Source organism: Canis aureus, chromosome 28, assembly GCF_053574225.1.
Source record: "Canis aureus isolate CA01 chromosome 28, VMU_Caureus_v.1.0, whole genome shotgun sequence".
Lineage (NCBI taxonomy): Eukaryota > Metazoa > Chordata > Mammalia > Carnivora > Canidae > Canis > Canis aureus.
Genome location: NC_135638.1, coordinates 13733034 through 13746336, shown reverse-complemented (window position 1 = coordinate 13746336; position 13303 = coordinate 13733034). Strand labels below are relative to the sequence as shown.

The following is a 13303-nucleotide window of genomic DNA, read 5'->3' as shown; positions in this document are numbered from 1 at the left end:
GCCCTCTGATTGGGAGAAAAAGATTGGCCTTAATATCGGGACCGTTAAGTGCGGGATAATGTCACAAAAGCAGTTTGGCTCAATCTAGGCTTTGAGGGCTGAGAAGGATCTAGATGGGCAGGAAAAGCAGCATTGTGCAGGCTTTGGTCTTTCATGGTCTTTCATGAAGACCAACCTCATGAAATGAGAGTACATTTGGCGGGAAGTAAAATCAAATTACCTGATTCATCAGGAATCAAGAAGTATCTCATGATACGAGCTCATGACACACTGTGCTCGTGGGCTCAGAAGTCAATAGGTAGCTCATGATGCCAAGCAAATGGGGAGGATTCATTGATGCTTTGTCCCCCATGTTCCCTAAACATAGCAGTTTTACTTCCAAAACTAGGAACGCTTCCTGCCAAGGATGAGGCGTGCCCCTAAGTCATAGGCTAGGGAAGACAAATCTTCCAGAGAGTCTGATTTAACACATCATCATCTGAAACATTCCATCATTCATTCAATATGTATTTAGTGAGCCCCGCTGAGTGCCAGGCTTTGTTCTGGGCACTGGTATGCAGCAGTGAACAAAATAACCCTCAGTAGGGAGGGAAGTAGACAATAACCAAAGAAAATAAATGAATTATATGGTTTCACAGATCCAATAAGTGCTATAGAGAAAAACAAAGCAGAGGAAGGGGGTAAAACAAGGTGCTAGAAGGTTAACACAAATAAATAATAATGTTTAATGTTTAATTTCTTAGTCATTATTAAATGATAATTATGTATTAAAATTAAAATTATATTTATATTTATTACACGGTATTGCTATTTGTATTTGATATGTATGATATTTCATATATACTTAACATAAATAAATGTATTAAAACAAACATAAGGATCATATGGAGAATAATGTAAAATCTGAATGAAAATTTCCAGCAGTGGCCGTGTCAAGCATCACACTGAACTCCAGTTTCTCAACCTTGGATGGGATCCATTCTCCCCTGTATCCAGGGTGCTTTGGCCAAACAGTGTGAGAAGCACTGATGAAGACCAAGAGTGGGCTTTGCAGTAAGCACCACTCCATAACCCCAGGACAACTGGCTGCCTTGTGCCTGATTTCTTATAATCCTAAATGATACTTAAACTTTTGAGTTTCTAGCCCCTAAGATACCCAGAGCATTAAACAACAACAACAACAACAACATATATCTGAAAAACTATAGCAAAAAAAAAATCAGGCTCAGTTTGACATACTGTTCAATTTTTTAAAATTCAGTCTTCAGAAAAACAATAATCATGCTCCCCAAATCAAATCTGGCTATCAAATGAGGCATAGCCATAACCAGGGCAGAAATACAACAGACTTGTACTCACCAGCAGTAGCTCCTCCATGTCTTTGCGAACTTTAAATTGTTGGATTCCTTGAGAATGGTAGCTCCTTTTAAAAGTTATTTTAAAACTAAAAGTAAAAATTTGTCCTTTAAACAGTTTATAAAAGTAAGATTAGGTTAGTTTTTCCACACTTCTGGGAAACTTCAAAATGATTTCAGATGATGACTGTCATCCCACCATATGAAAAATAGATTAAGGCTAAGAGAATCACTCATTTATTACAACCTTCAGGCTGAAAGCCTGTGTAAGTCAAGCATAAACCTCCACCCAGATAAATGTTTCTTCCATGAGCAATTAAGTTAAGCCCTCTTTAACAACACAATGTACTTTCAACTTTAAAATACCTCCCAGAATCTTGAATTCTTTTTGAGCATAAAAATGATAGAATAACTGTCTTTTTAAGTGTAACACATATTTGCTATTTTGGGGTGTATGTGGGGTGTGTGTGTGTGTGATCTTATATTGTCATCTCATGTTGACACTTGAAAGCAATGGAAGGAACGCTGACTGGTATGTATCCCAGAGGCTTGGGTCCAAATCCTGTTCTGGGGATTTCTAGCCATGGGACACTAGTTAAGTCCCCTAATCTCTGCAGGGTACATAATAACTCTAAGATTAATGAATTGTATTCTTTCAGGCCTTCCGACTCTTGAGTTCCATGATGTAAGAAGACATTGACCTGATTTTATGATGAAACCAAATGCCCATTATTAAAATCCACAAATGGGGGATCCCTGGGTAGCTCAGCGGTTTGGCGCCTGCCTTCGGCCCAGGGTGTGATCCTGGAGACCCGGGATCGAGTCCCGCGTTGGGCTCCCTGCATGGAGCCTGCTTCTCCCTCTGCCTGTGTCTCTGCCTCTCTCTCTGTCTATCATGAATAAATTAAAAATCTTTAAAAAAAATAAAATAAAATCCACAAATGGAGTCTAATATATATGCCTACAAAGGTATGTACATATGTTTATTTATAGGTATCTCTTCAAAGCTAGTTTGAGGTGCTATATCTTAGGACCGCAATCTCTGTTTATGTCAACATCACTCTTAATTCCAGGGGCCGTCCTTGCTTTTCTGGGAATGCAAAAATTATGAAATTTTGCATACACTTGCTACCACCTTATTTTACTAGCTATCTCTCTGGTGATAAGATGCCCTAATGGCTGTAAACCAATAGTTGCAATTTTATATTATTTGTATTAGTGCCCCCTTCTACAGAGTGAGGATTGCTTTAGTCTAGATGTGTATTTATTTCCTTCTAATGATATTTTCATATCTCTGAAGCTTTTTTTTCTCACCTTATTTTTCCTATAGTTTTTTTTCCCTTTTTTTTTTTTTTTTTTTTCATCCAGGCCACTCTGGTACAAGTAACTGAAATCCTAGCCACCCTAAAGAAAAAAATGGGGGGAATGGATTTATCAGCCCAGGTAACTCAACCACAGATAAGCCTGAGCTTGGGGAAAAAATTAGATCACAGGCTTACATGATGTGTGGTCCTCTCTTTCTGTCTCTATCTCTCTCTGAGTGTCGGTCACTTGTGTCACGATCTGGTCAACTAGAACCAGGTCTGTTGGCAGCTCGGGCCACATACCCATCAGCCTTGCGACCATGAGCAGGGAAGCTCTTCACCATCTGCAGCAGTTAGGGAAATCCCAGCGAAGGACTCTGTGGTGAGTCCACATCTGTGGCCAGGGTGGAGTGTTGTGATTAGAAGTCTTCACCAAACCACAAGGTGAAAGGGAAAAAGAACGGTTACTGTACTCGGCAGAAAAAAGAACATAGAAGGCCATCATGCGTTAATAAATACAACCAATACTATCTAAAATCTGAAACATAGAAACAATTAGAAGGAAAAAAAAACATATCTAATCTCCCTACCCAAAGACAACTCTGTTATTGCTTTGATATATTTATTTTAATTTCTTTTCTACCATTGTGTTTTGTTTCATATTAATTTTCCACCTGCTTTTATAATGTGAGCTTTTCTCTTACACACTGCAGTACAGCTTGTAGATGGATTATGAGCTAGTAGGAAAAAAATAAATCATGAAAATATCACAAGAAATGTGCATAAATATTTTTATGATCTCTGGGGAATGATAGCCATTTTATTTTTTAAAAGACTTTTTTATTTATTTGACACAGAGAGAGAGAGAGAGAATACAAGCAGGGGTAGTGTCAGGCAGAAAGAGAGGCAGAGGCAGGCTCCCCACGGAGCAGGGAACCCAACATGGGACTTGATCTTGATCCCAGGACTCTGGGATCACGACCTGCGTAGAAGGCAGACACTTAACCAACTGAGCCACCTAGGTGCCTGACAATAGCCATTTTAAAAAAGATATCAGCTTGGAGCCATAGCAAAAAGCTGATCAATTTGATCACACACACAAAAAATTAAACTTTATGACAAAGGCGCTTTTGTAAAGTTTTAAAATAAGTGAAAGATGATTAGAAAACATTTTAAATCTAAAACCAGGAATTAATATAGACCAAAATATAACTCAATATTATTAAAACAATTACATATACTCTTCATACTCTTCACCTATCAGGTAGAAATTTTAAATCTTTGATAACATGCAGTGTTACTGAGAGTCTGAAGAAATAGGGACTCAGGTATACTGCTGCAATATCAATCATGATTCTAAAATGCACTTGTCATTTGAAGCCAGCAATTCCACTTCCCACTATGTATCCTGAAGTGGTACTTGAGTGTAAAGGAGCACAGAGACTTGTTGCAGCACTGATTTTATTAGCCAAATATTGAAGACCACATAAATATCCAGCCACAGGAGAATTGTTTAAAAAGCAGCCTTTGCTAATGTGTGTACCCCTATGCAGCATCTAAAAAGAGTGAGGGAAGTCATTGTGTACTATAAGGGCAGGGGCTCCAATATTAAAGTGAAAGGGTAAGTTATAAAATATGTTTAAAGACGATCTTATTTGTGTGTAAAGCAAACCCCCATGAAGTATGCTATCTACTCCTACCTGGTGTGATTTCTGATGGAAAAATGGATAGATGGATATGAAAGTGTCCAAAGTATACCTTCCAACCTCTAGGAGGTGGACTGGATGGAAGGAGGAGGCGAAGGGGGTCTTCCACTTTCTCTATTTTTGACTTAAATGTATTCAAAGGACTTTTTTTTTTTTGTATTCAAAGGACTTAAAAAATGCATTTGAATATCACACAGTGCTTTTTCTTTTTAAAGGTTTTATTTATTTATTTGAAAGAGAGAAACGGAAATAGTGACAGAGATAGCCAGAGAGAAAAGGAGCACGGAGGAGAGGGAGAAGCAGGCTCCCCACTGAGCAGAGAGACTAATGTGAGTCTGGATCCCAGAACTATGGGATCATGACCTGAGCCAAAGGCAGACGCTTAACCCACTGAGCCACCCAGATGCCCCTCACATAGTGCATTTTAAAATAAAGAGTAAAATAAATAAATAAATAAATAAATAAATAAATAAATAAATATAAAATAAAGAGTAAAAACTCTTCATAGCATTTTTAATCCCAGAATTTTCTGTCCAGCCACTGTGCTATGATTTTGCCGCAGCTTGGTATTTTAGTTAGGGTGCCATCAACGTTTGTACAGAAAGTATCATACAGCTTTGGGATGCTTTAATATCAGAGCCAGAGGTGGAATTCGTGGTCAAAGATTGTGCACAGTTTCTTGCTACATTTTACTAGATGCTGAAGGAGTTGCTGCAAGTTCCCTTCTGACAACCACGGGAAAGAGGCTGGTCTCTCACGCTGGCCCTTGCTTTGATCATATCGCAGTCCCTCCGTCTTTCCCTCTCTTTGCTGCTTTGATAAACGTTCCATCAAACCTCATTTTGTTTTAATTTATTTCTTTGATCTTTAACGAAGGAAAGTATTTTCCCATGTGTTCAAGTTTTATTTCCCTTTCTGCGAATTCTTTTCTTATCCTTTGCCCATATGCCTGCAAGAGTCTGGATATTCCTCTTGTATGGGCTCTCCATATTACAAATCCTATTGCCATATTTTTTTTTTTTTTTTTTGCAAATACTTCTCTAGTATTTTGCAAATATTTGTCCTACTTTTTTGCAAATGTTTCTCTAAATTTCTTTGTGTTATCTTCCCCAGAGCTTTAGATTTATTCATGGGCTCCTCTTTCCCTTTCTTTGCTGGTTTTATTTACAAACTCTCATCACTGCTCCCCCTCCCCCATTTTGTACTAATAGCTTCGGCTAGCCCTCATCCCTTATCATTTTCCTTCAAATTTTATTTCCTTTTAAAAAAAAGGTTTTTGCAGCAAAGCTTCATTTTAATTCTGTTTATATGTTTATCCAACGTAATCACTTCCTTATATTAGAAGGATGTGCTATTGCTGGGATGAATTCTTAAATTTTCAGATTTGATCATCATTTACTCAGTTATTGATTACATGCCTTCCTGTCTATACTCCTGTTAAAAACTCTTTGCTTAACTTTTTCATCTTAATTGAAATACTTCTGTTTAAATTAGCATCATTGCCACCATAATATTTCTAATACATGCTTTCCAAAATATTAAACCCCACCCCTTTAACATTTTTAACATTAACACAAGTGTAAGCACATAAATCTTTCATCTGCTAGCACATTCTCCAATAACAGGAGTGGCCTGTGCCTGCACTGTACAATATGGTAGCCACTAGCCACATGTAGTGATGGAGCCCTTGAAATGTGGCCAGTACAAATGAGGAAGTAGTTTTAATTGTATTTAATTTTAATTATGTTTAATAACTATATATTGCTAGTGGCTATGTTACTAGACAGTGTCGGCTCAGACCTTTTCAGAGTTATTTCCTGCTTTTCAGATTCATTTTTGGGTGAACCTAACTGAGCTCATTAAAGACACAGAAATCACACTCATCATACTTTGCTGCAAATGCAAAATCAATACTACCACATTTTTTCCATCTACCCACCTAACTTCAAAAACCTAATATTTTTGAATCATTAGCTTTTATTTAACAATTGTCATTTATTACCTTCCTCGGGCTTCCAATTAGGCTATTTTCAGGTTTAAGAATGGTGAGATGTCAAAAGCTCCTAATCCGTCCCTCTGCCTCCAGTACTATTTTTATCTACACCATTTTAGTTCCTATGTTTGTTATTTTATTCTCAAATTATTCCAGGGGAAGGAGGACCTGAATTAACCCCAGCAACCTATAATAAGAGTCTTGAAAGCTATAAAATATAATGAGACATCAGCACATAGCACATGCTGATATAAATGCCCCTGGGATTTCTTAAATGCTAATTTTAAGTTTCTTTTCGTTGTTGTTATTGTTATGTCTGTTAGCATGGGGGGGGGGGGAAGAGAGACGGAATTTTGTAAAGCATCTAAAAATTCCTCAGTGCTCACTATATCGTACTAGGGAATAGAATTTTCCCTAAACCGTGGTAGGTGTGAGGACTGTCCATCTGGCCCACACGCACGGATGGAGGAGGGCAGGGGGATGCGGGATAGCAGCCCCTGGTGTCTTGCATGCCTTTCACTATGGATACAGAGGTCACTTGCAATTTTTTTTGCATCTCTGTAAAAGCAGTGGTGAAGCTGCCTGTCCCACCACCTCCTATTTATAAACCCCACTATCCCCATGTCCCTGGTAGCTCCATCTGTTTACCTAGTCATAGCCACTATGGGCGCTTGATGTTTTGCTTCCTCTTGCCACATGACACGCAAAGCTGACTTCCAAGACCGTTGGCCTAAACTGAAATTTCAAACAAAACCTGGTACAAATATTGTTGTTTCTTGCTCCTTTCCTGAGGTTGAGAGGAGGGAAGAAAAAAAAGAAGAAGATGATGAACAGAAAAGGAAGGAGAAGAAAGAGGAAGAGACAAGAAAGGTGAGCCACAAGAAAATATAAGAAGAGTCTTGGCTTTTTGGTGACTTACTATTTATTTGTAATAATCCACACATAAAAGGTGTTTCCATGATTTAAAATAGCATGTCCTTCAGAAATTTAGGGGATCCTCCCTGCCCCCTCTCCAATTCTCAGTGAAGAGAAAAAAAATAACTACTTATGATCTTGGATATAAAAATAATGACCTTTACTTTTTTTTTTTTTCTAAATCATCCCCAATATGTTTTCAATCCAGAGTTTCAGCCCCCTGGCCATAGTCATTTCACTCATGTTGTTTTATGAATGTTTTTTTTGGTACGACTTCCACATGATTGTACTGTTAGTGATATTTTCCTATTAGCTTTAAATACCTTTCTCCCATTCTCACTCCACGTGTTGTCCTCAGTGACCTGTCTACCCCTTTCACATACTTTATGGATCATGTCATTCCCTACCTGGGATATTTATATTTTCTAGACTATAAAGTCTGATGTGGCTTAGGTATGCTTAGGCGTATGGGCTCCCATCTTTCAATTCATGTTATTTAGACTCATAAGATATTCCTGGTCAGGATTTGCTCCATAATTTGTGGGGCCCAATGTGACAATATGGATATGTGGGGATCCTTGCTCAAAATTATCAAGGACAGAGACAGTGGAGCATTTAACCAAAGTGGGCTCTTCCAAGCTTGGGGTTCTGAGTGACAGCTTGCAATGCCGTGAAGTGAACCCCATTTGCAGTTTTGTCCTATGATACTGGGAAGGGTGCGCATGGTCACTAGCAGCAAAACTTCATGTCTTACGGTCTCCTCCTCTTCCTTTAATCTAGATTCTTCTTTTTCCTGGGAAAATGACAGTCCAGTGTTCAGAATTGAGCGTTATTTTGTGCTTAGACCTGAAGGCATTCAGAACTTATTTGTTCTGTGAGGACTTGGACTCTTACTGAGGAAACTGAAGAATTTTGAGCAGTGGAGGGATGTAGTCAATGTGCATGTTAGGAAGGGGTTTTTTGGCAGCAGCATGGAGGGCAGACTTCTAGTTCTAGACTATCTAGAAGATATGGCAGTGACTGCAGAGTCAGGGAGCTCTGCCTTTGTCCAGGGGTGAAACAAAGAGAGTCTGAACAAAGCTGCAACATAAAGTGAGGAGAGGGTAGTTATGACAACTGCATACAAAGCAGAAATCAGCAAAACCTGGTGACCAGTAGGATTGGGCAGCACAAGAAAAGGAGCCAAGGACAATCTTCTGGTTCAGACTCACGGAAATAGGTTGATCTTAGCGATAGTCACAGAGGTAGGAGAAGCAGGAGAGAACCAGGCTGGGTAGGGAAGATAACAGTTCTATTTGGGGAAATGTTGAGTTTGAGGTGCCTATGGGCATCCAGATCAAGATGTACGATAGTTTTTTGATGTTTAAGAGATAGATCTAGAAAGCCTATACTGATATAGAAGCTGTGTTGGTCCTTGGCCAACTTGCCATTGGATGCTTTTCTTGCTCTGCCCTTTAGAACAGGTTGCTGACCTCAACAGGTTTTGTCTCAGGCTCCCTTCTCAGGGGCTGCTGGTTGGGTTTGGCCAAAGAGATGCCACGGTGGGAGAGAGTAAGGCAGAAGCCAGGAAATGTCACCCCCTTCTCTGCTCTAGACTATCGTCCTCCTGGGCTCATCTCCACTATGGCTCCAGTTGCCCCAGGGCACCAGAGCCATTGGCACCAGAGCCATGGTATAGCCCCACTTTTTCCTTCCATCCCTCCAGCCAGGAGGTAGCAGTTTCCTGCCACTGATTTCTAGGTTGTCTCAATACCGTTTGTTTGTTTTCCCAATTCTTCAGCACCTGTAAGGATGAAGTTCCTTGTATGTTTAAATTTAGAATGTTTTCTCTTTTCCTGCCTGACACAGAACTCATTACCATACATAGATGTTTGTTAAGGTAATTGAATGTGTTTTGACTGTAGATGACTGAACATCAAGTGAATTTGGTACCAAGTTGGTGCTATTAACAAGGGCATTTCCAGGGGACTCCTGAGGATGGAAGCCAGGTCACAGTGGATTTTTAAAGTGTCTGAGAATTTTAAAAAGTAATGAGTACCCATTTCAGGTTTTCATTTTTTTTTCTAGAAATTTAACTACTAAAGGGAGGAATGAAGGAAACTGTATGAAGGGAATTTTTGAGGATGAGAAAAGCCTGGGTATGATTAAAATAAAAGAAAGAAGAAAAAGGAACTGGAGAGGTAAGTGAAGAAGAAAGATCCTAACGGTGGTAGTATAAGATCCAGAGCCCCGTAGGTAGATTGACTTTGGGCAGAGGGTCGCTTACTCATCTCTTACAAGAGAAAGGGCCTCAAGAATGAAATAGATGTGGGAGTGAATGGGTGATGGGCACTGGGGGTTATTCTGTATGTTAGTAAATTGAACACCAATAAAAAATTAAAAAAAAAAAAGAATGAAATAGATGCAGACATTTTGGTAGGTAGGGGACCAGATAAGAATTTGATTTAGCAAAAAAAAAAAAAAAAAAGAATTTGATTTAGCAAAGGCTTCTGTTTTCTCTGTGAAATAGCAGAGGTTATGCTGGTAGGTTTACAGAAAGTGGTGGAAAGTGGTGCTGGCCTCAAAGGGGAATGGGAGAAATTGCAGATACAGGTCAAGGCCAAGTCACTGCAGGCCTGTGTGACATTCTCCAGTTTCTCTCAAAGCCATTGTGGGAGTGGCTCAAAATCCATTCTCCATGAACCAGTGGAATCACCTGGAAACCTACTAGATGTGCAAAATCTTAAGCCCTAGGCCTATTGAATCAGAAAATATGGGGGTGAGGTCCAGCGGTCTGTGTTTTAAGAAGCTCTCCAGGGAATTCTGATGCTCACTAAAGTTTGAGAACCTCTGTGCAGACTGTGGCCACCTGAGGTGTGGTCTGTAGATAAGCAGCTAATTTGCGATACATAATCTCAGCCTCTCCTTCCCCCAAATTGGAATCCGGATTTTATCAGGATCCCCAGGTGGTTTGAATGCACATTTAGTTAAGAAGCACTGAACTTGGTAGTTTATTCTCACCAAGGGTGTTTGGGGGTATTTATAGTGGATTCATGAAAGCTTAAACAGGATGTAATTTTTAGGGGAGCAATTTCAGGTTCAGTTTAGATGGCAGGGGATATATCGTGTTTAGAAGCTGAGAACCCCTTCTGACATCAAATGGCTGCACATTTCTTATAGCTGCACATTCTGTCTCCTTCTATGGATTACACATGAGACCAAATTAAAAAATACAAAACCAAACCAAAGCAAAGACAGCCCTTCATCATACAGCTGGCTAGTCCTTCAGCAAAGGTTATTGAGAGTCCAGCAAAGACTCTGAGATGCCCAGGTCGCTACCTAGTCCCTTCACTCGAGAGTCCCCCTCAACCAGAAGACACCCACCCAGGAACACATTACTGCCATGCCTCTGGGAGGACACGATCCTGATCCACTAGCAGATCAGGGAGGAGCAAGCCAGGTGCCCAGGGTGATGGGGGGGGGGAGCTTGTGGAATGAGGTCCTGCCAAAGGCGAGTGTCACAGGGTAACCGGGGATCCACCAGATGATGAAGTGGCAGGAAGGACATGGCAGGGAGAGATAAAAAAGGTGGGGCGGGGGGAGTGTGGTGCAGGGAGCAAAGGCATAGGGCCAGCAGGGAGAGTTCAGGAAGGCCACCTGGGGGATGGAAACACATACATTGCAATGCCAGGATAGTTTCATGAAAATAACTGCTCTCTTCCACTTTCTCAGTCCAAAGACTACATAGTCTTGCTTTTGCACACGACTCTGTGTGGGACTGCAGCTCAGCGGGCATGGTGGGAGAAGGCAGCAGGCGCATCCCCACACTTCCTACGGGACTCAACGGTCTAGAGAGGAAAATCCAGATGTGTTAGACGGTCCTATGGAGAAGCCCCTCGACTGTCACATCCTCTCTTCTCAATGAAGAAAAATCATGATTTCAGTGGCACAGAGAAATGTGAATACTTATGTTGAAGGCATTTGACAATCTCATTTTTTCACTCAAATCGACATGCCTAAGGGCACCCTAAAGTGTACCCAAGCCAGCAACACCAGCTTTCTCTCTGCATCCCCTGGGTTACACAGTCACCACTGCATTTATGCCAGACTACACCAAAATGAACATCTGAGAATTATTCCCCAAGGACCTCAGCTCTTCTCCCATTGCAGAGGGTGGGTATGAGGCCTGAGGCCCAAGGCCCAGACATAGTCTGCTGACTATCCTTTAGCCTTTAATATTTCTGCAGAAATGCATGATACTCTGTCTCCTAAATCATCCCTCAAGAAAGAGGCAGAGCTTATGTTTGGACTTTACGACATCTCTCATTTTTTACCACGGTGCTCACTCGAACCCTAAATTTTGAACAATGGAGGCAAAGAAATGTAACTTAGATTAGGCAGCTTTTCCTGGGATCACCAGTGCTGCATGAACTGGAAAAAAGAATTCTAGACATCACCTTACAAGGCAAGATCATGTGTGATTTTGGTGTGGAGCTCGCAGGTAGCAGATGGATTTCTGTGGTTGGGATGAAGTGTCCAGGGGCAACAGCATAGACAGATCTACACAGCTCAGCTGTCCGTGAACATCATGTGCTCTGGAAAACCGCTAGAAGACTGGAAACGTGGTTCTAGTGGTAGAAAAGACACTGCTATAGAAGACCCATATGGAAAGTATGGGTAAAATAGATCCAAGGAGTGTGAGAATGGAGAAAGCAATTTTAAAAGCTGAAATTACTATTTTGTACAATGTTTACTTTAAAATATTTGCCTAGGCACCTGGGTGGCTCAGTTGGTGAAGCGTCTGCCATCAGCTCAGGTCCTGATCCCAGGGTCCTGGGATCAGGTCCCACATGGGGCTCCCTGCTCAGCAGGGAGTCTGCTTCTCCCTCTGCCTCTCCCCTGTGCTTGTGATCTCTCTGCCTCTCTCTCTCAAATAAATGAAATCTTAAAAAAATATTTGCCTATAATTTAATGAATAGTGCTTTTACTCCTTTACGCACACTATGAAGTCCAATTCCATCTACCCGTTGAGTAAATGACTCATTTATCTGATGCCCTGACCTACTTGGATGTTAACACAGGCATCTCAAATAAAACATGACCAAAACAGAATTCTTGGCTTTCTCTACACATTGATTCTTTCTACAGTTTTGCTCCTTTCAGTAAATGGCACTGCAGTTTACCCAGTACCTTAAACAGAAGCCTAGACATCATTCTTGATTCCTTTTTCTCCCACATCCCAGCTTTATCTTCAGAATACATCCCAAATTCGGGGATCCCTGGGTGGCTCAGCGGTTTAGCACCTGCCTTCGGCCCAAGGCGTGATCCTGGGGTCCCGGGATCGAGTCCCACGTTGGGCTCCCTGCGTGGAGCCTGCTTCTCCCTCTGCCTGTGTCTCTGCCTCTCTCTCCCACTTCTGTGTATCTCATGAACAAGTAAATAAAAACAAAAACAAAATACATCCCAAATTCAACCAAACCCAGCACCTCTACCGCTACCATATTTCTCTAGCACCCATCATCTCATAGTGGGACTATCACACTAGTCTCCCAACTAATCCTATGGCTTTCACTTTAGTCTTCCTATAGGCAAACCTTCACACAGCAGCCAAATTGTCTTAAACACACAACACAAAGTATGCCTCTCTCCTATCTAGCAGCCTCCAATGATTTCGCATCACACTCAGAAGAAATCTAAACAACCCCAGGAGTCCTAGAAGACCCCGAATAATCTAGCCCCATCCCACCTCTAGCTAACCTGCTCTCCTCTTCCTCTTCTATCTACACCACCTGTCAGACTTCCTTGATCACATCAAACTCATGTGCATGTCAGGCCATCACACTTTCAATCCCCTCTGCCAGAATGTCCTTTGTCAGGTCTTAGCATGGCCTGCTGGCTCTTGTGCTTTGCTCGGGTCCTACTCAATACCACCACCTTTTCTAACCACCCTGCTAAAGCCGCACCCCATATCCGATGCATTTTTTTTTCTTTAGAGCACTTATTACCAAGCAGCTAGAATGTAAGCTCCATGAAGCTAAGAGCTCAACTGTC

General features: G+C 41.0%; 1 long non-coding RNA gene across 1 annotated transcript; it reads left to right on the top strand.

The window, feature by feature from the left end:
- The first annotated feature begins 4913 nt into the window (after positions 1-4913).
- On the top strand, positions 4914-12198 carry LOC144300188 (uncharacterized). The gene is made up of 3 exons (XR_013366776.1): positions 4914-7228; positions 9341-9453; positions 10985-12198. It is a non-coding gene; the product is annotated as an uncharacterized LOC144300188 (long non-coding RNA).
- Positions 12199-13303: the final 1105 nt, after the last annotated feature.